Source organism: Chiloscyllium punctatum, chromosome 19 (assembly GCF_047496795.1).
Source record: "Chiloscyllium punctatum isolate Juve2018m chromosome 19, sChiPun1.3, whole genome shotgun sequence".
In the NCBI taxonomy this organism is placed as follows: domain Eukaryota; kingdom Metazoa; phylum Chordata; class Chondrichthyes; order Orectolobiformes; family Hemiscylliidae; genus Chiloscyllium; species Chiloscyllium punctatum.
Window position 1 is genome coordinate 30,244,963 of NC_092757.1, and position 26,863 is coordinate 30,271,825.

Genomic DNA, 26,863 nt, shown 5'->3' on the forward strand with positions numbered 1-26,863 from the left:
GTTGGTGAGTCTCTAACTGTTGTAGGCAGGGTGTTCCATACCCCAACTACTCTGACATCTGTCCTGTATCTATCACCCCTCAATTTAAAGCTATGTCCCCTCGTGCACGCCATCACCATCCAAGGAAAAAGGCTCTCACTGTCCACCCTATTGAACCCCTGATTATCTTGTATGTCTCAATTAAGTTGCCTCTCAGCCTTCTCTCTAGGATTGTGACAGAGGGGTACCGAAGGAATTGCACAATTCAAAAGACTGTTCTGTCTTGGAGAGAGGTAGAGAAACAATTGATGGTGAGTTTAACCAAAGTACCACCTCACCTCTCTACATCTCACATCAGCCATCCAGCCAACTGTGCTAACTGAGCCCCTGCAGCACTGGGGGCTGGACGGCTGGTTTGTGATGTAGAGTGATACCAACATCCAAAGTTGGATTTGGTGCTTGGCAATGAACCAGGCCGGGTGTCAGATCTCTCTGTAAGAGAGCATTTCGGTGATAATGATCATAACTCCATGACCTTCACTATACTCATGGAGAGGGATAGGAGCAGATGGTCTGGGAAAGTATTTAATTGGGGGAGGGTGAATTATAACACTATTAGGCAGAAACTGGGGTATCTAAATTGGGAACAGATGTTCTCAGGGAACTTCTCAACAGAAATGTGGAGGTTGTTTAGGAGGACAGGTTTGTCAAACTGAGGCAAGGAAGGGATGGTAGGGTGAAAGAACCTTGGGTGACAAGGGATGTGGAACACCTAGTCAAGAGGAAGAAGGAAGCTTACTGAATGTTGAGGGGGCAAGCATCAGACAGGGCTCGAGAGGGTTACAAGATCGCCGGGAAGGAACTGAAGAATGGATTTAGGACATCTAGGAGGGGGCATGTAAAGGCTTTGGGAGGCAGGATGAAGGAAAACCCCAAGGCGTTCTATACTGATGTGAGGAACAAGAGGATGGTCAGAGTGAGGGTAGGTAAAAACAATGACTGCAGATGCTGAAAACCAAATACTGGATTAGTGGTGCTGGAAGAGCACAGCAGTTCAGGCTGCATCCAACGAGCAGCGAAATCAACGTATTCCTTCATCAGGAATAAAGGCAGTGAGCCTGAAGCATGGAGAGATAAGCTAGAGGAGGGTGGGGGTGGGGAGAGAGTAGCATGGAGTACAATGGGTGAGTGGGGGAGGAGATGAAGGTGATAGGTCAAGGAGGAGAGGGTGGAGTGGATAGGTGGAAAAGAAGATAGGCAGGTCGGACAAGTCAAGGAGACAGTAACTGAGCTGGAAGTTTGAATGCCTGGAGGAAGAACGCCTCATCTTCCGCCTCAGAACACTTCAACCCCAGGGCATCAATGTGGACTTCAACAGCTTCCTCATTTCCCGTTCCCCCACCTCATCCTAGTTTCAAACTTCCAGCTCAGTTACTGTCTCCTTGACTTGTCCGACCTGCCTATCTTCTTTTCCACCTATCCACTCCACCCTCTCCTCCTTGACCTATCACCTTCATCTCCTCCCCCACTCACCCATTGTACTCCATGCTACTCTCTCCCCACCCCCACCCTCCTCTAGCATATCTCTCCATGCTTCAGGCTCACTGCCTTTATTCCTGATGAAGGGCTTTTGCCCGAAACATTGATTTCGCTGCTCGTTGGATGCTGCCTGAACTGCTGTGCTCTTCCAGCACCACTAATCCAGAGTGAGGGTAGGGCCAATCAGGGACAGTGGAGGGAACTTGTGCCTGGAGTCGGAGTAGGAGGTAGTGTTGGTCCTCAATGAATACTTTGCTTCATTATTCACTACTGAGAGGGAACTTGATGTTTGTGAGGACAGAATAAAACCGGCTGACATGCTCAAACAGGTTGGTGTTAAAAAGGAGGATGAGCTGAAAGTTTTAAGGATAGCTAACTCCCCTGGGCAGGAAGGAATATACGCAAGGTTACGACAGGAAGCAAGGGAAGAGATTGCTGTGCCTTTGATGATGATCTTTGGGTCCTCATTGTCCACTGGAGTGGTGCCAAATAATTCAAGGATGGCAAATGTTATTAATCCCTTATTCATGATAGGGAATAGGGAAATCTTAGGAATTACAGACCAGTCAGTTTTACATATGCTTTGGGCAAATTATTGCAGAGGATTCTGAGACACAGGATTTATGCTTAGTTGGAAAACCATAACTTGGTTAGAGATAGTCAGCATGGCTTTGTGAGGGCAGGTCATGCCTCACAAACGTTATTGAATCCTTTGAAGATGTGACAAAATGCACTGAGGAAGGTAGAGCAGTGGATGTGGTGCACATGGATTTTAGCAAGGCATTTGCCCATGGGATTTGCCCATAAGGTTGCCCATGGGAGGCTCATTCAGAAAGTAAGGAGGCAAGGAATACTGGGAAATTTGGCTGTTTGAATACAGAACAGGCTGGTCCATAGAAGACAGAGGCTGACAGTAGATGGGAAGTATTCAGCCTGGAGCTTGGTGACCAGTGATTTGCACAGAGATCGGTTCTGGGACCTCTGCTCTCTGTGTATTTTTTATAAATGACCTGTATGAGGAAGTGGAAGGTTGGGTTAGTAAGTTTGCCAATGACATGAAGGTTGGTGGAGTGGTGGACAGTGTGGAGGACTGCCCTAGGTTGCAACAGGACATTGACAGGATGCAGAACTGGGCTGATAAGTGTCAGATGGAGTTCAACCTGGAAAAGCATGAAGTGATTCATTTTGGAAGGTCAAATTGAAATGCAAAATGCAGGGTTGAAGGCAGCATTCTTGGCAGTGTGGAGGAACAGAGGGATCTTGGGGTCCATGCCAATTGATCCCTCAAAGTCACCCAGTGCCCCCCAAATTTGTTGAGGCAACTTATCGCGTGTTTGCTTTCATTAGCAGAGGGATGGAGGCTAAGAGCCGTGAGGTTATGCTGCAGCTTGAAAGAGCCCTGCTTCGACCACATTTGGAATATTGTGTTCCGTTCTGGTTGCCTTATTATAGGAAGGATGTGGGAGCTTTAGAGAGGGCGCTGCCTGGACTGGAGGGCATGTCTTATGAAGAAAGGTTGAGGGAGTGAGGGTATTTCTCACTGGAGTGAAGAAGGATGAGAGCTGAGATGGTGGAGGTGTACAAGGGGATGAGAGACACAGATAGAGGGAACAGACAGAGATTTTTTCACTGGGCGGAAAGGTCATCATGAGGGAGGTATCATTTTAAAGTGATAATAGGAACTTTTAGGGGAGATGTCAGATGTAGGTTCTTAACACAGACAGTGGTGGGTGTGTGGAATACACTACCAGCAGTGGTAGCAGAGTCAGATAGATTAGGAACAATTAGAATATAGAACATAAACATGACAGCGCAGTACAGCCTTCGGCCCTTGATGTTGTGCCGACCTGTGTAATTAATCTGAAGCTCATTTATCCTACACAATTCCATTTTTGTCCATATGATTATCGAATGACCATTTAAATGCCCTGAAAGTCGGTGTCTACTACAGTTGCAGGCAGTGCGTTCCATGCCCCTACTACACACTGTGTAAAGAAACTACCTCCGACATCTGTCCTATATCTATCATCCCTCAATTTAAAGCTATGTCCCCTTGTGCTACCCATCACCATCCGAGGAAAAAGCTCTCACTGTCCACCCTATCTAACTCTGTGATTATCTGTATCTCACAATTACGTCATCTCTCAGCCTTCTTCTCTTGAACGAAAAGAGCCTCAATCTTATCAAACTAGGTGGCAACTTTCAGGGATCTATGTACCTGGATGCTGAGATCTCTCTGCTTATCTGCACTACCAAGAATCTTACCATTAGCCCAGTACTCTGTATTCTTGTTCCTCCTTCCAAAGTGAATCACCTCACACTTTTCCACATTAAGTTCCATTTGCCACCTCTTAGCCCAGCTCTGCAGCTTATCTATGTCCCCCTCTGAAGACTGCAACATCCTTCAACACTATCCACAACTTCACCGACCTTATTGTCATCCACAAATGTACTAACCCATCCTTCTACACCCTCATTTATAAAAATGACAAACAGCAGAGGACCCAAAACAAATCCTTGTGACAACACCACTAGTAACGAACTCCAGGGTGAATATTTCCCATCAGCCACCACCCTCTGTCTTCTTTCAACTAGCCAACTTCTGATCCAAACTGCTGAAACACCCTCAATCCCATGCCTCTGTATTTTGTGCAATTTAAGCGACTCTTGGATAGGCACATAGAGGAGAGAACAATAGAGTCAGATAAATGGTCAGCACAACATCGAGGGCTGAAGGGCCTGTACGGTGATATATTATAGTATGTTCTATGTTAACATCACAGGTTCAATCCCCACACTGGCTGAGATCATGATGAAGGTCCTACCTTCCCAACCTCACCGTTCCCCTGAGGCACGGTGACCCTCAGGTTAAACTCATGGCCAGTTGTGTCTTACTAATGAGAGAGCAGCCCTATGGTCCATTGGGTCTATGGCGATTTTACTGAAGGAATATATACCCAAGTCAGGATGGTGAATGGCTTGGAAGGGAACATGCAGGTCATGGTGTTCTCATACATCTACTGCCTTTGTCTTAAGGAAGTTAGTGGTCATAGATATTGAAGGTGAGTGTCTGCAATGTGTATTGTCAATGATACTCAGTGCTGCCAATGAGCACCGGTGGTGGAATGACAATGTTTGTAGATGTGGTGCCGATCAAACTGGTTACTTCATTGTAAAAGAGAAAATGTTGGAGAAACTCAGCAGGCCTAGTTGAACTATGAAGAGAGAAAGAGAATGAATGTTTCTAGTCCGACATGACTCCTTGTCAGCACTGTTCTGAAGGAGGGTGATATTGGACTCAAAAGTTTAACTTTATGTATCTCTCCACAGGTTTGCCAGATTTGCTGAATTTCTCCAGCACTTTCTGATTTCATGTCAGAATTTGAGTATCTGCAACATTGTGCTTTTATATGGCTGCTGGGTCATGCTGGGATCCCATTTCTTGAGGGATCTTGGAGATATTTCCATCCAGGCAAGTGGGGAGTATTCCATCACAATCCTGACCTGTGCCTTGGAGATGGTGGAGAAGCTTTTGGAGCCATGAGGTACATCCCTCACTGCAGTGTTCCTGCCCCCTGAGCTGCTCTTGTACCCACAGTACTTACATTGTAAATCCATTTCATTTTCAGCTCAATGGGAACTCCCAGCTTGGTGATTGTGGGGGATTCAGCAACAGCAAAGCATTGAATGTCACACGGCGTTATCGATGTGATCTCTTCTTGGAGGTGATAATTGTTTTGCATTTGTGTGACACAGATGTTAATTGCCATTTGTCAGCCCAGGCATGGAACATAGAACATTGACTATTACGGCACAGTACAGGCCCTTCGACCCTCGATGTTGTGCCGACCTGTGAAACCAATCTCAAGCCCATGTAACCTACAATATTCCAGTATCATCCATATGTTTATCCAATGACCATTTAAATGTTCTTAAAGTTGGCAAGTCTACTACTGATGCAGGCAGGGCGTTCCATGCCCCAACTACTCTCTGAGTAAGGAAACTACCTCTGACATTAAACCTCTGTCCCTTTGTACCAGCCATCTCCACCCAAGGAAAAGGGCTCTCACTGTCCACCCTATCTAATCCTCTGATCATCTTGTATGTCTCTATGAAGTCACCTCTCAACATCTTCTCTCTAACAAAAACAGCTCAAGTCCCTCAGCCTTCCCTCATTAGACCATCTCTCCATACCAGGCAACATCCTGATAAATCTTCTCTGCATCCTTTCCAATGTTTCCACATCCTACTTTTAATACCAGAACTGTACGCAATATGCCAAGTGCGGCCGCACCAGAGTTTTGTACAGCTGCAACATGACCTCATGGCTCTGAAACTTAATCTGTCTACTAATAAAAGCTAACACACTGTGTGCTTTCTTAACAGCCCTATCAACCTGGGTGGTAACTTTCAGGGATCTATGTTCATGGACACCGAGATCTCTATGCTCACCACACCACCAAGGATCTTGCCTTTAACCCAGTGTTCCGTATTTGTGTTCCTCCTTCCAAAGTGAATCACCTCACACTTTTCTGCATTAAACTCCATTTGCCACCTCTCAGCCCAGCTCTGCAGCTTATCTTTGTCCCTTTATAACCTGCAGCATCTTTCTGCACTGTCCACAACTCCATTGACCTGGTGTCATCCACAAATTTAATGAACCCATCCTACTACATCCTCATCCAAGTCATTTATAAAAATGACAAACACCAGTGAACGAGAAACAGATCCTTGTGGTACACCACTAGTAACTGAACTCCAGGATAAACATTTCCTATCAACCACCACCCTTACAGCTCACCAATTTCTGATGCAAAAAGCTAAATCGCCCTCAATCCCAAGTCTCCGTGCCTCCGTATTTTGTGCAATAGCCTATCATGGAGACCCTTATCAAAAGCCTGACTGAAACCAATATCCACCATATTGACCACCTAATCTGCTGCTTGGTCATCTTCTCAAAGAACTGAATAAAGTTTGTGAGGCACGATCTATCCTTCACAAAACCATGTTGACTAGCCCTAATCAACTTCATCCTTTCTGGAGGATTGAAGGATGATTATAAATCGAAACTCTTATAACTTTTTCCAACACTTTATCCACAATTAAAGTCAGGCTCACTGGTCTATAATTACCAGGGTTGTTTCTACTCCTCTTCTTGAAGAAGGGGACAACTTTTACTGTCCTCCAGTCTTCTGGCACCATTCCTGTAGACAATGATGACATAAAGATCAAAGTCTCTGCAATCTCCTCCCTGGCTTCCCAGAGAATCCTAGGATAAATCCCCTTCAACCCAGAGGACTTATCTATTTTCACACTTTCCAGAATTGCTAACACTTCCTCCTTATGAACCTCAATCCCGTCTTGTCTAATAATCTGGATCTCAGTATTCTCCTCGACAACATTGTCTTTTTCCAGTGTGAATATGAATGCAAAATATTCATTTAGCGCCTCTCCCATCTCCTCAGACTTCACACACAACTTCCCATTATTGTCCTTGACTGGTTCTAATCTTACTTTAGTCATTTTTTTATTCCTGATATACTGATAGAAAGCTTTAAGGTTTTCCTTGATGCGACCTGCCAATGACTTCTCATGTCCCCTCCTGGCCCTTCTTTGCTTTCTCTTTTGGTCCTTCCTGGCTAATTTGTAACTCTCAAGCACCTAACTGAATCTTCATGTCTCATCTTTACATAAGCCTCCTTCTTCTTCTTAACAACAGATACAACTTCTTTACTGAACCATGGTTCCCTTGTTCCACCATCTCCTCGCTGCCTGACACGTACATACTTATCAAGGACATGTTGTAGCTGATCCTTGAAAAAGCTCCACATTTCAATTGTGCCCATCCTCTGCAGTTTCCTTCCCATCCTATGCATCCTAATTCTTGCCAAATCACAGCATAATTGCCTTTCCCCCAACTATATCACTTTCCCTGCGATATATCCCTGTCCCTTTCCATTACTAAAGTAAATGTATCCTAATTGTGGTCACTATCACCAAAGTGCTCACCTACCTGCAAATCAAACACCTGCCTGGGTTCATGACCCAGTACTTACTAAATCCAATGTGGCCTCGCCCCTTGTTGGCCTGTCTATATACTGTGTCAGGGAACGGTCCTGCACACATTGGACAAAAACTGACCCATCTTAAGTACTCGAACTACAGTGTTTCCAGTCAATATTTGGAAAGTTAAAGGCCCCCAGAACAACGACCCTGTTACTTTCTCTCCTATCCAGAATCGTCTTTGCAATCCTTTCCTCTACATCTCTGGAAGCCTACAGAAAACTCCCAACAGCATGACCTCTGCTTTCCTGTTTCTCACCTCAGCCCATTCTACCTCAGTGGACCAGTCCTCATCAAATGTCCTTTCTACCACTATAACACTGTCCTTAACGAACATAGCCACACCTCCTCCTCTTTTACCACCTTCCCTGTTCTTACTGAAACATCTAAACCCCGGAACTTGCAACAACCATTCCTGTCCCTGCTAAATCCAGGTCTCTGAAATGGCCACAACATCGAAGTCCCAACCCATGCTGCAAGGTCACCCACCTTATTCTGGATGCTCCTGGCGTTGAAGTAGACACACTTGAAACCAACTTGCTGCCTGCCACTGTATTCCTGCAACATTGAAACCCTATTCAGGACCTCATTGCTCTCAACCTCCTGTGCACTGATGCTACAATTCAGGTTCCCATCTCCTGCTGAATTAGTTTAAACCCTCCCAAAGAGCATTAGCAAACCTGCTCCCAGGTTAGAGTACCTCTTTGGTTCAGGTGTAGACCATCCTGTTTGTAGAAGACCCACCTACTCCAGAATAAGCCCCAATTATCCAGATATCTAAATCCCTCCCTTCTGCATCATCCTTGTAGCCACATGTTCAACTCTTCTCTCCCCCTATTCCTTGCTAGCATGTGGCATAGGTAACAAACCAGAGTTGACACCTCTGTTTGTTCCAGCTCTAAACGTCCACTCTAACTCCCTGAATATCTGCTTTTAAACCCCATCCCTTGTCCTACCCATGTCATTGGTGCCAATGTGGACCATGAGTTGGGGCTGTTCTCCCTCCAACTCAAGAATCCTGAAAACATGATCTGAGATGTCATGAACCCTGGCACTTGGGAGGCAGCACATCAACCCTGATTCTCTCTCGTTCCTACAGAATCTCCTATCTGTCCCCTCACTGTGAAGTCCCCAATGACTAATGCTCTGCTCCTCTTTCACTTCAAACAACAAAGAGCCAAGAAAATTTACAGCCCAAGAACAGGCCCTTCACCCCTCCAAGCCTGAGCCAATTCAAACCTACTGTCTAAACCTGTCGCCCAATTCCTAAGCATCTGTATCCCTCTGCTCCCCACCTACTCATGCATCTGTCCAGTCGCATCTTAAATGAATCTAACATACCCGCCTGTACTACCTCTGCTGGCAATGCATTCCAGACACCTACCATCTTCCGTGTAAAGTACTTGCCGTGTGTATCCCCCTTAAACTTTTCACCTTTCACCTTGAAAGTGTGACCTCTCCTTACTGAATCCTTCACCCTGGGAAAAAGGTTATCTCTGTCTACCCTGTCTATACCCTTCATACCCTCAATCAGGTCCCCCCTCAATCTCTTTTTTTCTAATCCTACCTTTCTGAGCAACATGGACAGATTCTGTGCCAGAGACCTGTGCCCCATTGCTTACCCCTGGTAAGTTGTCCCCTCCACAGCAGTAACCAAAACAGTACGCTTGTTATTGAGGGGATCGGCCACAGGGGAACTCTACACTGTCTGCCTGTTCCTTTCTGTCTCCTGACTGTAATCGACCTTTCCCCTTTACCTGAGGTGTGACTACCACCCTGTAACTCCTCTCAATTACTCCCTCAGCCTCCCGAATGATCCGAAGTTCATCCAGCTCTTGCCCCAGTTCCCTAACACCGTTTCCGAGGAGCTGAAGTTGTCAGGATCTTGCTGCAGAGCCACATGGAGTGCTTCAGTATCTGAGGAGCGAAGAATGCTGCTGAACACTGTGTGAGTATTAGCGAACTCTCGGACTCATGACATTCTGACTGAGGGAAGGTCAGTTATACAGTCACTAAAGATAGTTAGGGCTGGGATGCAATCTTGAGGACCTCCTGCTATGAGGCCCTGGAGCTTAGATGGCTGACCTCCACCAACTGCATCAGTTGCTGTGGGTCTGGAGTCACATGTAGCCCAGACAAGACAAGGACAGCCCTAATCCTTAAAGGGCTTTAGAGAACCAGATTGGTTTCAACAACAATTGACAAGGGTTTTATGGAGAGATAAATGAGAGGAGGGTGGGGGTGGGGAGAAAGTAGCATAGAGTACAATAGGTGAGTGGGGGAGGGGATGAAGGTGATAGGTCGGGGGCGGGGGGAGAGTGGAGTGGATAGATGGAAAAGAAGATAGGCAGGTAGGACAAGTCATGGGGACAGTGCTGAGCTGGAAGTTTGGAACTGGGGTGAGGTGGGGAAGGGGAAATGAGGAAACTGTTGAAGTCCGCATTGATGTCTTGGGGTTGAAGTGTTCCGAGGCGGAAGATGAGGCGTTCTTCCTCCAGGCGTCTGGTGGTGAGGGAGCGGTGGTGAAGGAGGCCCAGGACCTCCATGTCCTCGGCAGAGTGGGAGGGAGAATTGAAATGTTGGGCCATAGGGTGGTGTGGTTGATTGGTGCGGGTGTCCCGGAGATGTTCCCTAAAGCGCTCTGCTAGGAGGCGTCCAGTCTTCCCAATGTAGAGGAGACCACATCGGGAGCAACGGATACAATAAATGATATTGGTGGATGTGCAGGTAAAACTTTGATGGATGTGGAAGGCTCCTTTAGGGCCTTGGAAGGAGGTTCAGCAACAAACCCATTAGTGTATAACTCCTGCTCTGATTTGTCTTTTCAAAATATAGCACCTCACATTTATCTAAATTAACCTCCATCTGCCACTCCTTGGCCTATTGACCCATCTGAACAAGATCCTGTGTACCCTGAGGTAACCTCCAATTTGGGTGTCATCTTCAAACTTACAAACGATACCTGCTATTTTCACATCCAAATTATTTATGGAAATGATTAGATTAGATTCCTTACAGTGTGGAAACAGGCCCTTTGGTCCAACAAGTCCACACCGACCCTCCAAAGAGCAACCCACCCAGATGCATTCCCCTACATTTATCCCTTACCTAACACTATTGGCAATTTAGCATGGCCAATTCACCTAACTTGCACATCTTTGGACTGTGGGAGGAAACCAGAGCACCCAGAGGAAACCCACGTAGACACGGGGAGAATGTGCAAATTCCACACAGACAGTTGCCTGAGGCAGGAATTGAACCTGGGTCTCTGGTGCTGTGAGGCAGCAGTGCTAACCATTGTGCCACCGTGCCACCCCAACTTGCTTCTCACCTTACTTGCTTCTCACTGATTTCTAGGATACACCTGATCAGGTCCTGGGATTTATCTATCTTTATGCATTTTGAGATGTCCACTGTAACATGAGCATTTTTTAAGATGTCACCATCTCTTTCCCCACATTCTATATCTTACATGACCTTCTCCACAGTAAACACTGATGCAAAATATTTGTTTAGTATCTCCCCATCTCCTGTGGTTCCACACATAGACTGCCTTGCTGATCTTTGAGGGGCACTGTTCTCTCCCCAGTTAATCTTTTATCCTGAATGTATTTATTGAATCTGTTTGGATTCTCCTTACCCTGATTTGCCAGTACTATCTCATGTTCCGTTTTTGCCTTCCTGATTCTCCTCTTAAGTATATTCCTAGTGCATTTATACTCTTCTCAGGATTCACTTGTTCTCTGCTGCCTATACCTGACATATGCTTCCTTCTTTTTCTCAAATAAAACCTCAATTTCTCAAGTCATCCAGTATTCCCTGCACCTACCAGCCTTGCCTTTCACCCGAACAGGAACATACTGTCTCTGGACTCTTATTAACTCATGTTTGAAGGCTTCCCATTGTCCAGCCCTGAGTAGCTTTGAGTGTGAGTTTAGAGATAAAAACTCGATGGAGCAAAGGGCCATCTCTATCCTGTATGATGTCATCATTCTATGATTTGGAACTGAAGGTTCTGATTATTTTTGTCTTTGTTTTGAGAAAATGTGACCGAGTGGAAGTTCCAGCTGTAGGTGTGGTCGGTATTAGCTTCATGTTCTGTATTAGAGTGCTCATTCATAGAGAGAATTTCCCAAATCAGTTGTATTAACAAGGAAAGCTGTGGGATAACAGTGTGCAGGAGAACAGCTCTCAAAAACTTCAACAGGATGAGGCATTGAACGACTGAATAACCTCAGCAGAACGAAGGTCATCACTGAAAAGAATATGAAAAGGTATATTGATATTAAAAAGATTGATAGTGAGTGAAATATTGCAAATATTGTTACTTGAAAACATGAATGTTTGAGACTTAACAGGATCAGATCAATCCAGCCTTTGGGGTATTCAAATCTTGTTGTAAATCTCAATGCTATCATCATTAAAATAAACCTGCTGTCGTAACTTGTTTGTTCAAAATACGTTAAAAAATTTGAAGATATAATCACGGTTTCCCAGTGGAGATACCACACAATATAAAATAAAGTCTCTGGAACTGTGTCAACTCCATCTCTGAGAGAATTCTCCCATTCCAACAGATTGCCAGCAGCAGGAAAGGTTGTGTCATAAACAACGAAATGCATCTTCTCAGAGAAAGAATCGGTAGAATGTACGAGACCATCCTTGTTGCTGTTGGTGTTCCTGGTAAGCATTGGAACAACTTATATAAACCACTGCATTGAATCATCCTTATTTCTACAGATAACTGATAAATTATTATATTTCCATTTAGCAAGGCAAATCCTGATGTCTGACATTAGTGTCCTCACTGACTGAATTTAAAGTGAATAGTTTGTCAGTTCGGGGGTTCCTCAGTAATGTGCAGCATTGTGTGTTTCCCTATACTGTGCAGAATGGGTTTACACTGAGGCCACATTGATGGAGTTTGGCTGAGCACCGGCCCTGCCTGGTTTAGAAAGGGTTTCGGAAGACCACCCTCTCTCTGTGGTAGTTCACAGCCTGCTATCGGTCAGATGGGTTTTGTAACAACCCACTTCGCAGTGACACCTGGTGTTTCCCATTCCTTGATGGAAAGGGATTGTGTTGGTGGATCTTGCTCAGGCAGTTCGCTCCAAATGGGAGCTCAGATACAACAGGGCAATGGGTGGGTTCAGCAGGTCATTAGGAATTAGGAAATAATGGGGACTACTGATAGGGCGATGTGCTGGAAAAGGCACAGCAGGCAAGATAGCATCTGAGGAGCAGGCAAAATCGACTGCTGCTGACCCAAAAACATCCTGAGTATATGACTGTGTTTCTGTGAGTAATCTGCTGCTCATGTTCTTCCCTATGTCCTTTAAAAGAGCAAATGATTCATTGAGAGAGATTCTTTGAACTTCATATAACATGGAACAACAATTATCTTTGTGTCATTACTTACAATCTGGGCTCAGGCACAGAGAATGTTTTATTAATAACTTCAAATCTATTTTTTCCTTTCTCTTACAGTTAGTCTCGTGGTGATTGTAACCTTAGCTCGGGGCAAATGTGGTCTTTCTACATGCAGCACTCGCTACCTGGTGGCCATGACAACGTCAGATCTACTATTCATTGATTTTTATATCATCCTTCACCAATTTTGAAAATATTATTGTCCACTGTGTTTCCTGTAAATCACTCCTGTTTGTGGTGTTATCTATGCCCTCAACCGCTTGAGCATTGATTGTTCTGCGTGGTTCACCATTGCTTTTTCCTTTGATCGATTTGTTGCCATTTGTTTCCATGAGATGAAAACTAAGTATTGCACAGGGAAAACTGCAACCAGGGTTCTAGCAACAATCTGCATCTTCTTTTGTTTAAAGAACATTCCCAACTCCTTTGTGTATTACCCTGGAAAGATGATCAATAATTAGATTAGATTAGATTACCTACAGTGTGGAAACAGGCCCTTCGGCCCAGCAAGTCCACACTGCCCCGCCGAAGCGTAACCCACCCATACCCCCACATCTACATCTACATCTAGATCTACATCTACCCTTTACCTAACACTACGGGCAATTTAGCATGGCCAATTCACCTGACCTGCACATCTTTGGACTGTTCCATGGTACTGTTATACCAGGTCTAGTTATTATTATGACCCTTGGTGGATAGGTTTTAGATATTTTCAGACTTTTTTAACACCACTGTTCCCAATCACTTTTATTGTCTTTATCAACATTCTGACTGTCAGACATATCTTCGAGGCCATTAATGTGCGGAAGGAACTGAGAGGTCAGAGTAAAACAGAGAATGATCCAGAGGGAGAGAGCAGGAAGAATTCTGTGATTTTACTCTTTGCCATATCTGCCAGCTTCATACTTCTCTGGTTGTTGCATATTTTATATTTCTTTAATGCCGGTTATTCCTTGGATTCTGTTTCTTTTGGTCTCTTTGTTCTGATTGGATACATGCTGAGGAACTTCAGTTGCTGCACAAATGCCCTTATTTATGTGGTGACACAGAAACATTTCAGAGACCAGTTAAAGTACACCATGACATATCCAGTGAGAACAATAATTCAATTGGTGAATCAATCCAAGTAACTGAGAGTCAACATTAGGTGCAGCAGAGAACGGAACGAGGAGTCCACGTGAGGAATGGACTGAAAGGAGAAGGAGGAGCAGCAACATGATAACACTCCTTTCCTCATGGGCAAGGAATGGCTCCATCTGAGGAGCAAAATGAAAGAGCCTGGAGGTGGAAAGTCAGTGTAAAGTGCTGTTCGTAATCAGCAACAATTAGTAGGAAGTGGAGGAACAAAAGCAAAACCAAATATATAAAAAAGCTACATTTATTCCAAGTAATCCGTCCTCAGTGAGTGAAGTGGGTAGAAAAATAAATGATGTGGAGGAAGGTGTAATCGCTCCCTGCAGGCCAGAGAGGGAAATGCAACGACAGGCTCCTGTCCACTCTTCCTCACTGAATTCTCTGAGCCACACATGTGGACAATTTTTTTTAAAAAACGAGAAGTTTCCTGTTGAAAAAGCAAATAAAATATTGTAAAGATTCTGTGTCTTTATTTGCACCTTTACTTTCAACAATAATGTACTTTGTTTCCATTCAATTCCTCGTGTTGGTTCCTGGAAATCGCATTTTGAGATTTTCTCATTGATCAACAGGAAAACTCAAAGAGCAAAGGAATTTGATCAGTTTGTGAATACATGTGGCTTTCATTCTAAAAGAATAAAATGCAAAGCAGGAGGAGACAAAGGCAATCTGGACTGAACCAGTTCTCTGACATCATCCCGTTTCTTTATTTGTTCCTTTCCATGAACCAGCTGATGCATTGCCGGGGAATCCAAGCCCAACCAGAGGGATTTCTGGACTCCCTCTCTGCACCCACCCAATGACCCAACTCCCTCTCCGATTTCAGATGCTCCTTCAAATCTACCTCTTCATATAAGCTATCGTCACCTGACTGAATATCACTTTCAGTGAATCAACATGAACTCTGTTTAATTTGTCATGATAAAGGTCTTTTTAACTATGTTTGGGGACTGTGTTGTGTTAAAGTGCACAGTAATGGTGCTATCGTGGTTAGTGTAGTTGTCTTCCAAACAGGTGACCTGGGTTAGATTCCTGACAATTGCAAGTTGAGATTTGTCACATTGATCAATAGGAAATCACAAAGACAAAAGGAATTGGATCATTTTGAAAATACATTTGTTTTTTATTCCAAGACAATAAAATGCAAAGCAGGAGGAGACAAAGGTAGACTGGATGAAACTGTTTACCTGCTGCATTCTCTCACACCTCCTCGTTCCCTCACTCCCTCCCCCCTCTAATCCCACTGAGATGACTCTGGCTATGCTCCATCCCTGGGGGAGGTATGCCCTGGGTAGAGAGAGCTGGGAACTGACTGGATGAGCTGGGACTTGGGCAGAGAGGGTGCTTTCAGTGAGAGACTTGGGATATTTCAAACAGGTTCTGGCAGCCATTTTCCCTTCAAAGAACAAAGAACAAAAACATTTACAACCCAGGAACAGGCCCTTCGGCCCTCCAAGCTTGAACCAATCCAAAGCCTCTGTCTAAACCTGTTGCCCATTTCCTAAGCATCTCTCTCCCTCTACTCCCTGCCTACTCATGTATCTGTCCAGACGCATCTTCAATGAATCTACCGTGCCTGCCTCTACTACCTCTGTGTTCCAGACACCCACCACTCTCTGTGTGAAGTCCTTGCTGCGTGTATCCCCATTTAACTTTTCACCTCTCACCTTGAAAGCGTGACTTCTCGTTATTGAATCCTTCATTCTGGGAAAAAAGCTTATCTCTGTCTACCCTGTCTGTACCCTTCATAATTTTGTAGACCTCAATCAGGTCCCCACTCAATCTCCTTTTTTCTAATGAAAACTATCCTAACCTACTCAACTTTCACTGTGTGCACTGAGCAGGGGGTGAGTATTTGTGGGTTTCTGTCTGTCACTGTGTGTGAGAGTGTGGGGAATGGTTGAATCTCAAAAACAAGCCCCTGGAGCAGAGTTTGACTTAAATGGGAGAGAAAGAGTTTGAGAAACCATCGCGAGAACTGAGACCAACCAGAATGGTGAACATCAATTGTTAAATCTCACCATATCTTTCCTTAGCATGTGCTTATATCTGTCTGATTTTTCCTCTTTTCTCTCCCTTTATCTCTCTTTACCTCTGCCTCTCACCCTCTGTCTGTATTACTCTACATCTCTCTCTCCTTCTCAACCTTTCTGTCTCTCTCTCTCTCTCTCTTACTGGCAGCCTCTTCTTTTGTATTTTTCTCTCCTGCCTGTTATTCCCACCTTTATCTGTGTTCGTTCCCATTCTCTTGCTCTTTTTTCTTCTCTCATTTTTCTCTCTCTTTCCTTCTCCTTTTTTCCTTCCCTGATTCTGAGATGGAATCTGCACCCCCCCCACTTCAATATTGGACAATCCCACCCCCACCACTGCAAATTTAGCCCCTGTCCCCCTCCATGTCCCCAGTCTAATTGCCCTCCCTTGTGCAGCTTCATCAATCCTGATCTGTCCCTCTGTAGTTCCTCCATTATACACCCACTGTGTATAGAAGCCCCTCGGTATCTCCATCCATCAACAATACCCTTCCCCGTGCTGTGTCCCAGCCCATGAGCTGGAGAGCAAAGTGAGCGTGTGCAGAGACTAACGTGTCTTTTGACTGCGTACCGTAATGTCATGGAGTCATAGAGTCATACAGCACGGAGACAGGCCCTTCGGACCAACCAGGCCACACCGACCATGTTCCAAAACTAAACTATTCCCACCTCCTGCACTTGGCCCATATCCCTCTAAAACTTTCCTATCCATGAACTTGTCCAAATGTATTTTAAACATTGTAACTGTACCTGCATCCAACACTTCCTCTGATAGTTCATTCCACAGCCAAAATTCTAAAAACATTGCCCCTTCTGTCCTTTTTCAATCTTTCTCCTCTCACCTTAAAAATATACCCCTCAGGCTTGAATTCCCTTATCGTTCATCTTATCTGTGCCCCACATGATAGTTTAAACATCAGTAAGGTCACCCCTTACACTCCAATGAAACAGCCCATGTGTATATCTCAAACCCTCCATTCCTGACAACATCTCGGTAAATCTTTACTGAACTGTCTCCACTTTAATAATATCCTTCCTATAACAGGGTGATGAGAATTGCACACATTAATCCAGAAGAGGCCTCATCACTGTCCTGTACAAGTTCAATATGATGTCAGAACTCCTATACTCAAAGGTCTGAGCAATGAAGGCAAGCATGCTAAACACCTTAAGTACCCTGTCTAACTGGGATGCAAATTTCAAAGGATTATGTCCCTGAACCCTGAGGTCTCTCTCTGCTCTCCCACACTATCCAGCACCCTATTGTTAACTCCTGACCTTGTTTGTATTACCACAATGCAATACCTCAACTTTATCCAAATTAAACTCCATCTGCCACTCTTCAGCCCATTGACCCAATTGATCAAGATCTCTTTGTAATCTTGGGTCACATTCTTCACTGTCTATTTACCATTTTGGTGTCATCCACAAACTTACTAACCATGCCTCCGACATTCTCATCCAAATCCTTTGTATAAATGACAAACAGAAGTAGAGCCAGTACCGATCCCTGTGGGACACCGCTGGTCACAGGCCTCCAGTCTGAAAAACAATGATCCATCATCTGCCATAAAGCCAATTATGTATTCAGTTGGCAAGCCCACCCTGAATCCTATGTGATCTAACTTTACCCAATTAGTCGATCATGCAGAGCCTCATCAAAGGCTTTACTAAAGGCCAAGCAAACAACATCTACCACTCTGTCCTCATCAATCATTTTGGTTACTTCCAAAACAAACCCAATCAAAGGTGAGATATGATTTTGCTCCCACTAAATCAGACTGATCATCTCTAATCAATCCTTTCCTCTCCAACCTCTGTAAATCCTATCTTTCAGGATCATCTCTAAAAACCTACCCACCACCGAGGACAGACTCACAGGTCGATAGTTCCCAGGCTTCTCCTCACATCCCTTCTTAAACAATGACATATTAGCCACACCCCAGTCCTCCAGTTCTTTCCCCATGGTTTATAGATGATACAAATATTTCTGCTCGGGGCCGTATAATTTTCTCTCCAACTTCCCACAACATCCTGGGACACACTTGATCAGGTTTATCTATCTTCATGTTTTTTTAAGATCTCCAGCACTTCCTCTTCTGTCCTGTGAACTGTTTCCAAAACATCAATATTTATATCCCTGATTTCTCCAGCCGCCATTTCTTTCCCAACAATAAAAATGGATGCAAAATATTTTTTATATCCCTCCCATCTCTTGAGGTTCAACACAAAGACAACCTCGTTGGTCTTTAAGGGGTCCTACTCTCTCTCTCTGGTTGCTCCTTCACTCAATGTATTTATGGATAATTTTTATCCTATCTGCCAAGACTATCTCCTGTCCCCTCTTTGCCTTCCTCATTTCCTTCTGAAGAATGTCCCTACACTCTTTACACTCTTCAAGACATTCAGTTGATCCCAATTGTCTCTCTAATAGATGGTTATTTTTTATTCCTGACTTGAACTTCAACATCTTTATTCATCCATTGTTCTGTAATCTAACAGGAACAGAATGTTTCTGAATTCTTGTTATCACACTTTGGAAGGCCTCCCACTTGTCAGTCATCCTTTTCCCTGCGATCATTCTGCTCCAATCAACTTTTGAAAGTTTTTATTTCATACCCATTTGCCTCACTCCAATTAAGAACTTTAACTTTTATCCTTTTACACAACTAATTTAAAGTTACGAGCATTATGATCTCTGGTCCAAAAGTGTTCCCTGACTCACACTTCAGTCACTTGCCCTGCCTTATTTCCCAAGAGAAGGTATTATCTGTAATAGCAATGACATCCCAGGCCCATGTTCCCTCCCATGCTCTGAGTTCATCAGCCTTTTCCATAAGACCTCGTGTATTGAAATAAATGCAGTTTAAGTGTTCAGTGTCCCTTTGTTCTCTGACTTGTTCTTGACTGTCCTTTCTCAATAACGTGCTGTTTTCTGATTCAGAATCATTGTCATCTTTCTTTCTATTTTCACTGTTGTTTAGGACGCCCCCGCCCCACCCCTCTCAAATCTTACAATCTCCTGAAATAGAACGAGCAAATCTCCCCACCAGGATATTGGTCTAGTTCAGGTGAAAGCCATCCTTTTAAACAGGTCTTTTCTGTCCCAGAAGACATCTCAATGCTCCAAGAAAGTAACTCCCTGCACAGTGCAGCACCTCGTCAACCATTGATTTATCTGCCCTGTCCTTTTATTCCTTCCCTCATTAGAACTTGACACCAGAAGTAAACCAGAGATTACTACTTTTCATATTTTCTACCTACCCATTACATGCACTTTGTAAAGCTTTAACCTTTTCTCTAACTATGTCATTCCTATCGATGTTAAAAATCACACAACACCAGGTTATAGTCCAACAGGTTTAATTGGAAGCACTAGCTTTCGGAGCGATGCTCCTTCATCAGATGATTGTGATGTCTGTGTCGATATCACCTGATGAAGGAGCGTCGCTCCGAAAGCTAGTGCTTCCAATTAAACCTGTTGGACTATAACCTGGTGTGGTGTGATTTTTAACTTTGTACACCCCAGTCCAAGACCGGCATCTCCAAATCATTCCTCTCGATATGTACAATAATTTCCAGCTTCTCACTCTCCCCTTTGACAATCTGCTTCAAACATTTTGAGGTGTCCTTCACCCTGGCACCAGAAAAGCAACGTATTATCCTCGATTCACACTCACTACCGCAGAATCTCCTGCCTGTGTTCCTGGCAGGACAGTTCCCAAAAAATATTATTCTTTTAAATCCTAATAAATCCGTTTAACATAAAATTCATTGTTAGTGCCCAAGAGCTGATGACAACTTACCCAAATTGGAATATCTGTTTGAGAGAGGAACAACCACAGGAGACTTTGAAACCACCTTCAAACCTTTCCCAACAGACAGTTATTGATCTGAATGACCTTGCTGTGTAATCACTTCGCTAAATCTATTTGTCATCGCACTCAATATCACTTGCAGGCTGTCAGTAACATTCATCCTGCAAAGAAGGAGTTTTCATTAGCACGTTATAAACTAAATTAAATGATCAGATTTATTATGAAGCATGCAAAAAAATTCAACATAAATATTAAAAAGAAACCAAACACCTAACTGAACAAATGAAAAAAAAACAACTCTACCTCAAATAATCCAACATTCAGCTTTCACTGTCCGGATACAAAATCCTCTCCCGAGCCGTCCCTATTCGGGCCTCTCTACAAGCTCCGTGTATAACCAATCGGTCCTTCTTCATGTATTTTTTTAACTTAATACTTTTCTTCAAAACTCACGCACCACTGACCGCAGACTCACCAGTCTATAGTTCCCTGGCTTTTCCTTACCACCTGTTTTAAATAATGGCACAGTGTCAGGAAGGGACCTTTCCCCTTTCTCCTTCCTTTCTCCTCCTCTCCATCTCCATTTCTGGTGACAGGGAGCCGGCAGTGTGGGGGAAGAGAGAGTGGGAGAGTGCTGTGTGAGGGAGAGAGAGAGTGGGAGCTGGTAGTGTGAGGGAGAGAGAGTGGGAGCGGGCAGTGTGAGGGAGAGAGAGAGTGGGAGAGTGCTGTGTGAAGGAGAGAGAGAGTGGGATCGGGAAGAGTGAGGTATAGAGATGGAGCCGGGAGAGAGGGAGCAGGCAGTGTGAGGGGGAGAGAGAATGGGAGCTGGCAGTGTGAAGGAGAGAGAGTGGGACCGGGCAGATTGAGAGAGAGAGAGAGTGGGAGCTGACAGAGTGAGAGAGAGAGAGAGAGAGAGAGAGAAGGAGCTGGCAGTGTGAGGGGGAGAGAGAATGGGAGCTGGCAGTGTGAAGGAGAGAGAGTGGGACCAGGCAGATTGAGAGAGAGAGAGAGTGGGAGCTGACAGAGTGAGAGAGAGAGAGAGAGAGAGAGAGAGAGAAGGAGCTGGCAGTGTGAAGGAGAGAGAGTGGGACCGGGCAGATTGAGAGAGAGAGTGGGAGCGGGCAGTGTGAGGGATAGAGAGAGGGAGCTGGCAGTGTGAAGGAGAGAGAGAGGGAGCTGGCAGTGTGAAGGAGAGAGAGTGGGACCGGGCAGATTGAGAGAGAGAGTGGGAGCGGGCAGTGTGGGGGAGAGAGAGAGTGGGAGCAGGCAGTGTGAGGGAGAGAGAGAGAGAGGGAGCGGGCAGTGTGAGGTAGAGAGAGAGTGGGAGCGGGCAGTGTGAGGGAGAGAGAGTGGGAGCTGACAGAGTGAGAGAGAGAGAGAGAGAGAGAGAGAAGGAGCTGGCAGTGTGAGGGAGCGAGAGAGAGGGAGCCAGCAGTGTGAGGGAGAGAGAGAGGGAGTCAGCAGTGTGAGGGAGAGAGAGAGAGAGAGTGGGAGCCGGTAGTGTGAGGGAGAGAGAGAGAGGGAACGGGCAGTGTGAGGGAGAGAGAGAGTGGGAGCAGGCAGTGTGAAGGAGAGAGTGAGTGGGAACAGACAGTGTGAAGGAGAGAGTGAGTGGGAACAGACAGTGTGAGGGAGAGAGAGAGAGGGAGCCGGCAGTGTGAGGGAGAGAGAGAGAGGGAGCCGGCAGTGTGAGGGAGAGAGAGAGTGGGAGCGGGCAGTGTGAGGGAGAGAGAGAGAGGGAGCCGGCAGTGTGAGGGAGAGAGAGTGTGGGAGCGGGCAGTGTGAGGGAGAGAGAGAGAGGGAGCGGGCAGTGTGAGGGAGAGAGAGAGTGGGAGCAGGCAGTGTGAAGGAGAGAGTGAGTGGGAACAGACAGTGTGAAGGAGAGAGTGAGTGGGAACAGACAGTGTGAGGGAGAGAGAGAGGGAGCCGGCAGTGTGAGGGAGAGAGAGTGGGACCGGGCAGATTGAGAGAGAGAGAGAGTGGGAGCTGACAGAGTGAGAGAGAGAGAGAGAGAGAGAGAGAGAAGGAGCTGGCAGTGTGAGGGGGAGAGAGAATGGGAGCTGGCAGTGTGAAGGAGAGAGAGTGGGACCGGGCAGATTGAGAGAGAGAGAGAGTGGGAGCTGACAGAGTGAGAGAGAGAGAGAGAGAGAGAGAGAGAAGGAGCTGGCAGTGTGAAGGAGAGAGAGTGGGACCGGGCAGATTGAGAGAGAGAGTGGGAGCGGGCAGTGTGAGGGATAGAGAGAGGGAGCTGGCAGTGTGAAGGAGAGAGAGAGGGAGCTGGCAGTGTGAAGGAGAGAGAGTGGGACCGGGCAGATTGAGAGAGAGAGAGAGTGGGAGCTGACAGAGTGAGAGAGAGAGAGAGAGAGAGAGAGAGAAGGAGCTGGCAGTGTGAAGGAGAGAGAGTGGGACCGGGCAGATTGAGAGAGAGAGTGGGAGCGGGCAGTGTGGGGGAGAGAGAGAGTGGGAGCAGGCAGTGTGAGGGAGAGAGAGAGAGAGGGAGCGGGCAGTGTGAGGTAGAGAGAGAGTGGGAGCGGGCAGTGTGAGGGAGAGAGAGTGGGAGCTGACAGAGTGAGAGAGAGAGAGAGAGAGAGAGAGAAGGAGCTGGCAGTGTGAGGGAGCGAGAGAGAGGGAGCCAGCAGTGTGAGGGAGAGAGAGAGGGAGTCAGCAGTGTGAGGGAGAGAGAGAGAGAGAGTGGGAGCCGGTAGTGTGAGGGAGAGAGAGAGAGGGAACGGGCAGTGTGAGGGAGAGAGAGAGTGGGAGCAGGCAGTGTGAAGGAGAGAGTGAGTGGGAACAGACAGTGTGAAGGAGAGAGTGAGTGGGAACAGACAGTGTGAGGGAGAGAGAGAGAGGGAGCCGGCAGTGTGAGGGAGAGAGAGAGAGGGAGCCGGCAGTGTGAGGGAGAGAGAGAGAGGGAGCCGGCAGTGTGAGGGAGAGAGAGTGTGGGAGCGGGCAGTGTGAGGGAGAGAGAGAGAGGGAGCGGGCAGTGTGAGGGAGAGAGAGAGTGGGAGCAGGCAGTGTGAAGGAGAGAGTGAGTGGGAACAGACAGTGTGAAGGAGAGAGTGAGTGGGAACAGACAGTGTGAGGGAGAGAGAGAGAGGGAGCCGGCAGTGTGAGGGAGAGAGAGAGAGGGAGCCGGCAGTGTGAGGGAGAGAGAGAGAGGGAGCCGGCAGTGTGAGGGAGAGAGAGTGTGGGAGCGGGCAGTGTGAGGGAGAGAGAGAGAGGGAGCGGGCAGTGTGAGGGAGAGAGAGAGAGGGAGTCGGCAGTGTGAGGTAGAGAGAGAGAGGGTGCGGGCAGTGTGAGGGAGAGAGAGTGGAAGCTGACAGAGTGAGAGAGAGAGAGAGAGAGTGAAGGAGCCAGCAGTGTGAGGGAGAGAGAGAGAGAGGGAGCCAGCAGTGTGAGGGAGAGAGAGAGGGAGTCAGCAGTGTGAGGGAGAGAGAGAGAGAGAGTGGGAGCCGGTAGTGTGAGAGGAGTGAGTGGGAGCAGAAAGTGAGCGAGAGAGAGAGTGGGAGCGGGCAGTGTGAGGGAGAGAGAGTGTGGGAGCGGGCAGTGTGAGGGAGAGAGAGTGTGGGATCGGGAAGAGTGAGGGGTAGAGTTGGAGCCGGTAGTGTGATTGATTGAGAGAGTGGGAGCGGGCAGTGTGAGGGAGAGAGAGTGGGAGCGGGCAGTGTGAGGGAGAGAGAGTGGGAGCGGGCAATGTGAGGGAGAGAGAGTGGGAGCGGGCAATGTGAGGGAGAGAGAGTGGGAGCGGGCAGTGTGAAGGAGAGAGTGAGTGGGACAGTGCTGTGTGAAGGGGAGAGAGAGAGTGGGAGCAGACAGTGTGAGGGAGAGAGAGAGTGGGAACAGACAGTGTGAGGGAGAGAGAGAGTGGAAGCAGGCAGTGTGAGGGAGAGAGTGGGAGCGGGCAGTGTGAGGGAGAGAGAGAGGGAGCCGGCAGTGTGAGGGAGAAAGAGTGTGGGATCGGGAAGAGTGAGGGGTAGAATTGGAGCCAGTTGTGTGATGGAGTGAGAGAGTGGGAGCGGGCAGTGTGAGGGAGAGAGAGAGTGAAAGCGGACAGTGTGAGGAAGAGAGAGAGTGGAAGCGGGCAGTGTGAGGGAGTGTGGGATCGGGAAGAGTAAGGGGTAGAGTAGGAGCCGGCACTGTGAAGGAGAGAGAGATTGCGAACGGGCAGTGTGAGGGAGAGAGAGTGGGAGTGGGCACCGTGAGAGAGAGAGACTGCGAGTGGGCAGAGTCAAAGAGAAAGTGGGAGCCAGTAGTGTGAGGGAGAGAGAGAGAGAGAGTTGGAGCCGGTAGTGTGATGGAAAGAGAGAGTGGGAGCGGGCAGTGTGAGGGAGAGTAAGTGTGGGAGTGGACAGTGTATAGGAGAGGTAAAAACAATGACTGCAGATGCTGAAAACCAAATTCTGGATTAGTGGTGCTGGAAGAGCACAGCAGTTCAGGCAGCATCCAACGAGCAGCGAAATCATCGTTTCGGGCAAAAGCCCTTTATCAGGAATAAAGGCAGTGAGCCTGAAGCATGGAGAGATAAGCCAGAGGAGGGTGGGGGTGGGGAGAGAGTAGCATAGAGTACAATGGGTGAGTGGGGGAGGGGATGAAGGTGATAGGTCAAGGAGGAGAGGGTGGAAGAAAGATAGGCAGGTCGGACAAGTCAAGGAGACAGTAACTGAGCTGGAAGTTTGAAACTAGGATGAGGTGGGGGAAGGGGAAATGAGGAAGCTGTTGAAGTCCACATTGATGCCCTGGGGTTGAAGTGTTCCGAGGCGGAAGATGAGGCGTTCTTCCTCCAGGCGTCTGGTGGTGAGGGAGCGGCGGTGAAGGAGGCCCAGGACCTCCATGTCCTCGGCAGAGTGGGAGGGGGAGTTGAAATGTTGGGCCACGGGGCGGTTTGGTTGATTGGTGCGGGTGTCTCGGAGATGTTTCCTAAAGCACTCTGCTAGGAGGCGCCCAGTCTCCCCAATGTAGAGGAGATCACATCGGGAGCAACGGATACAATAAATGATATTGGTGGATGTGCAGGTGAAACTTTGATGGATGTGGAAGGCTCCTTTAGGGCCTTGGATAGAGGTGAGGGAGGAGGTTTGGGCACAGGTTTTACAGTTCCTGCAGTGGCAGGGGAAAGTGCCAGAATGGGAGGGTGGGTCGTAGGGGGGTGTGGACCTGACCAGGTAGTCGCGGAGGGAACGGTCTTTGTGGAAGGCGGAAAGGGGTGGGGAGGGAAATATATCCCTGGTGGTGGGGTCTTTTTGGAGGTGGCGGAAATGTCGGTGGATGATTTGGTTGATGCGAAGGTTTGTAGGGTGGGAGGTGAGCACCAGGGGCGTTCTGTCCTTGTTACGGTTGGAAGGGTGGGGTCTGAGGGCGGAGGTGCGGGATGTGGACAAGATGTGTTGGGAGAGTTGGAAACGGCAGTGAAGAGGAGAGAGAGTGTGGGAGCCGGCAATGTGAGGGGGAGAGAGAGTGGGAGCCGGTAGTGTGAGGGAGAGAGAGAGAGTGGGAGAGTGGTGCGTGAAGGAGACAGAGAGTGGGAGCGGGCAGTGTGAGGGAGAGAGAGAGAGAGTGGGAGCGGGCAGTGTGAGGGAGAGGGAGAGTACGAGCGGGCAGTGTGAGGGAGAGAGAGATTGGGAGGCAGCAGTGTGAGGGAGTTAGAGAGTGGGAGTGGGCAGTGTGAGGGAGAGAGTGTGGAAGCGTGCAGTGTGAAGGAGAGAGAGAGTGGGAGCGAACAGTTTGAGAGAGAGAGAGTACGAGCACGCGGTGTGAGGAAGAGAGAGAGTGGGAGCCGGCAGTATGAGGGTGAGAGAGAGTGGGAGCGGACAGTGTGAGGGGGAGAGAGAATGGGAGCGGGCAGTGTGAGGGTGAGAGAGAGAGAGGGAGCCAGCAGTGTGAGGGGGAGAGAGAGTGGGAGCGGACAGTGTGAGGGAGAGAGAGAGTGGGAGCGGGCAGTGTGAGGGAGAGAGAGAGTGGGAGCTAGCAGTGTGAGGGAGAGAGAGTGGGAGCCGGCAGTGTGAGGGGGAGAGAGAGAGGGAGCCAGCAGTGTGAGGGAGAGAGAGTGGGAGCGGGCAGTGTGAGGGAGAGAGAGAGTGGGAGCGGGCAGTGTGAGGGAGAGGGAGAGTGGGAGCGGGCAGTGTGAGGGAGAGAGAGAGTGGGAGTGAACAGTTTGAGAGAGAGAGAGAGAGTACGAGCACGCGGTGTGAGGAAGAGAGAGAGTGGGAGCTGGCAGTGTGAGTGGGAGAGAGAGTGGGATCGGGAAGAGTGAAGGGTAGAGTTGGAGCGGGTAGTGTGAAGGAGAGAGAGTGGGAGCCACCAGTGTGAGGGACAGACAGAGTTTGGAAGCGGGCAGTGTGAGGGATACAAAGTGGGAGTGTGCTGTGTAAAGGAGAAAGGGAGTGGGAGCGGGCAGCGTGAGAGAGAGAGAGAGGGCGCGAGCAGTTTGAGAGAGAGAGAGAGTACGAGCAGGCAGTGTGTGAGGGAGACAGAGAGTGGGAGCCGGTAGTGTGAGGGAGAGAGAGAGAGGGGGAGCGGGCAGTTTGAGCGAGAGAGAGTGGAGTAGGCAGTGTGAGGCAGAGAGAGATTGGGAGCTGGCAGTGTGAGCGAGAGAGAGAGAGGGAGTGTACAGTGTGAGGGGGAGAGAGAGTGGGAGCCGGCTGTGTGAAGAAGAGAGAGTGGGAGCCGCCAGTGTGAGGGACAGAGAGAGTTTGGAAGCGGGCAGTGTGAGGGAGAGAGAGAGTGGGCGCGAGCAGTTTGAGAGAGAGAGTACGAGCAGGCAGTGTGAGCGAGAGAGAGAGTGGGAGTGTACAGTGTGAGGGGGAGAGAGAGTGGGAGCTGGCAGTGTGAGGGGGAGAGAGAGTGGGATCGGGAAGAGTGAAGGGTAGA

General features: G+C 47.5%; 1 long non-coding RNA gene across 1 annotated transcript; it reads right to left on the bottom strand.

Annotated features, from left to right (window-relative positions):
• Positions 1-14,391: 14,391 nt before the first annotated feature.
• LOC140491226 (uncharacterized) lies at positions 14,392-20,950 on the bottom strand. Its single transcript, XR_011963236.1, has 3 exons — positions 20,300-20,950; positions 19,985-20,157; positions 14,392-14,575 (listed from the first exon to the last, which is right to left on the bottom strand). It is a non-coding gene; the product is annotated as an uncharacterized lncRNA (long non-coding RNA).
• Between the last annotated feature and the right edge of the window lie 5,913 nt (positions 20,951-26,863).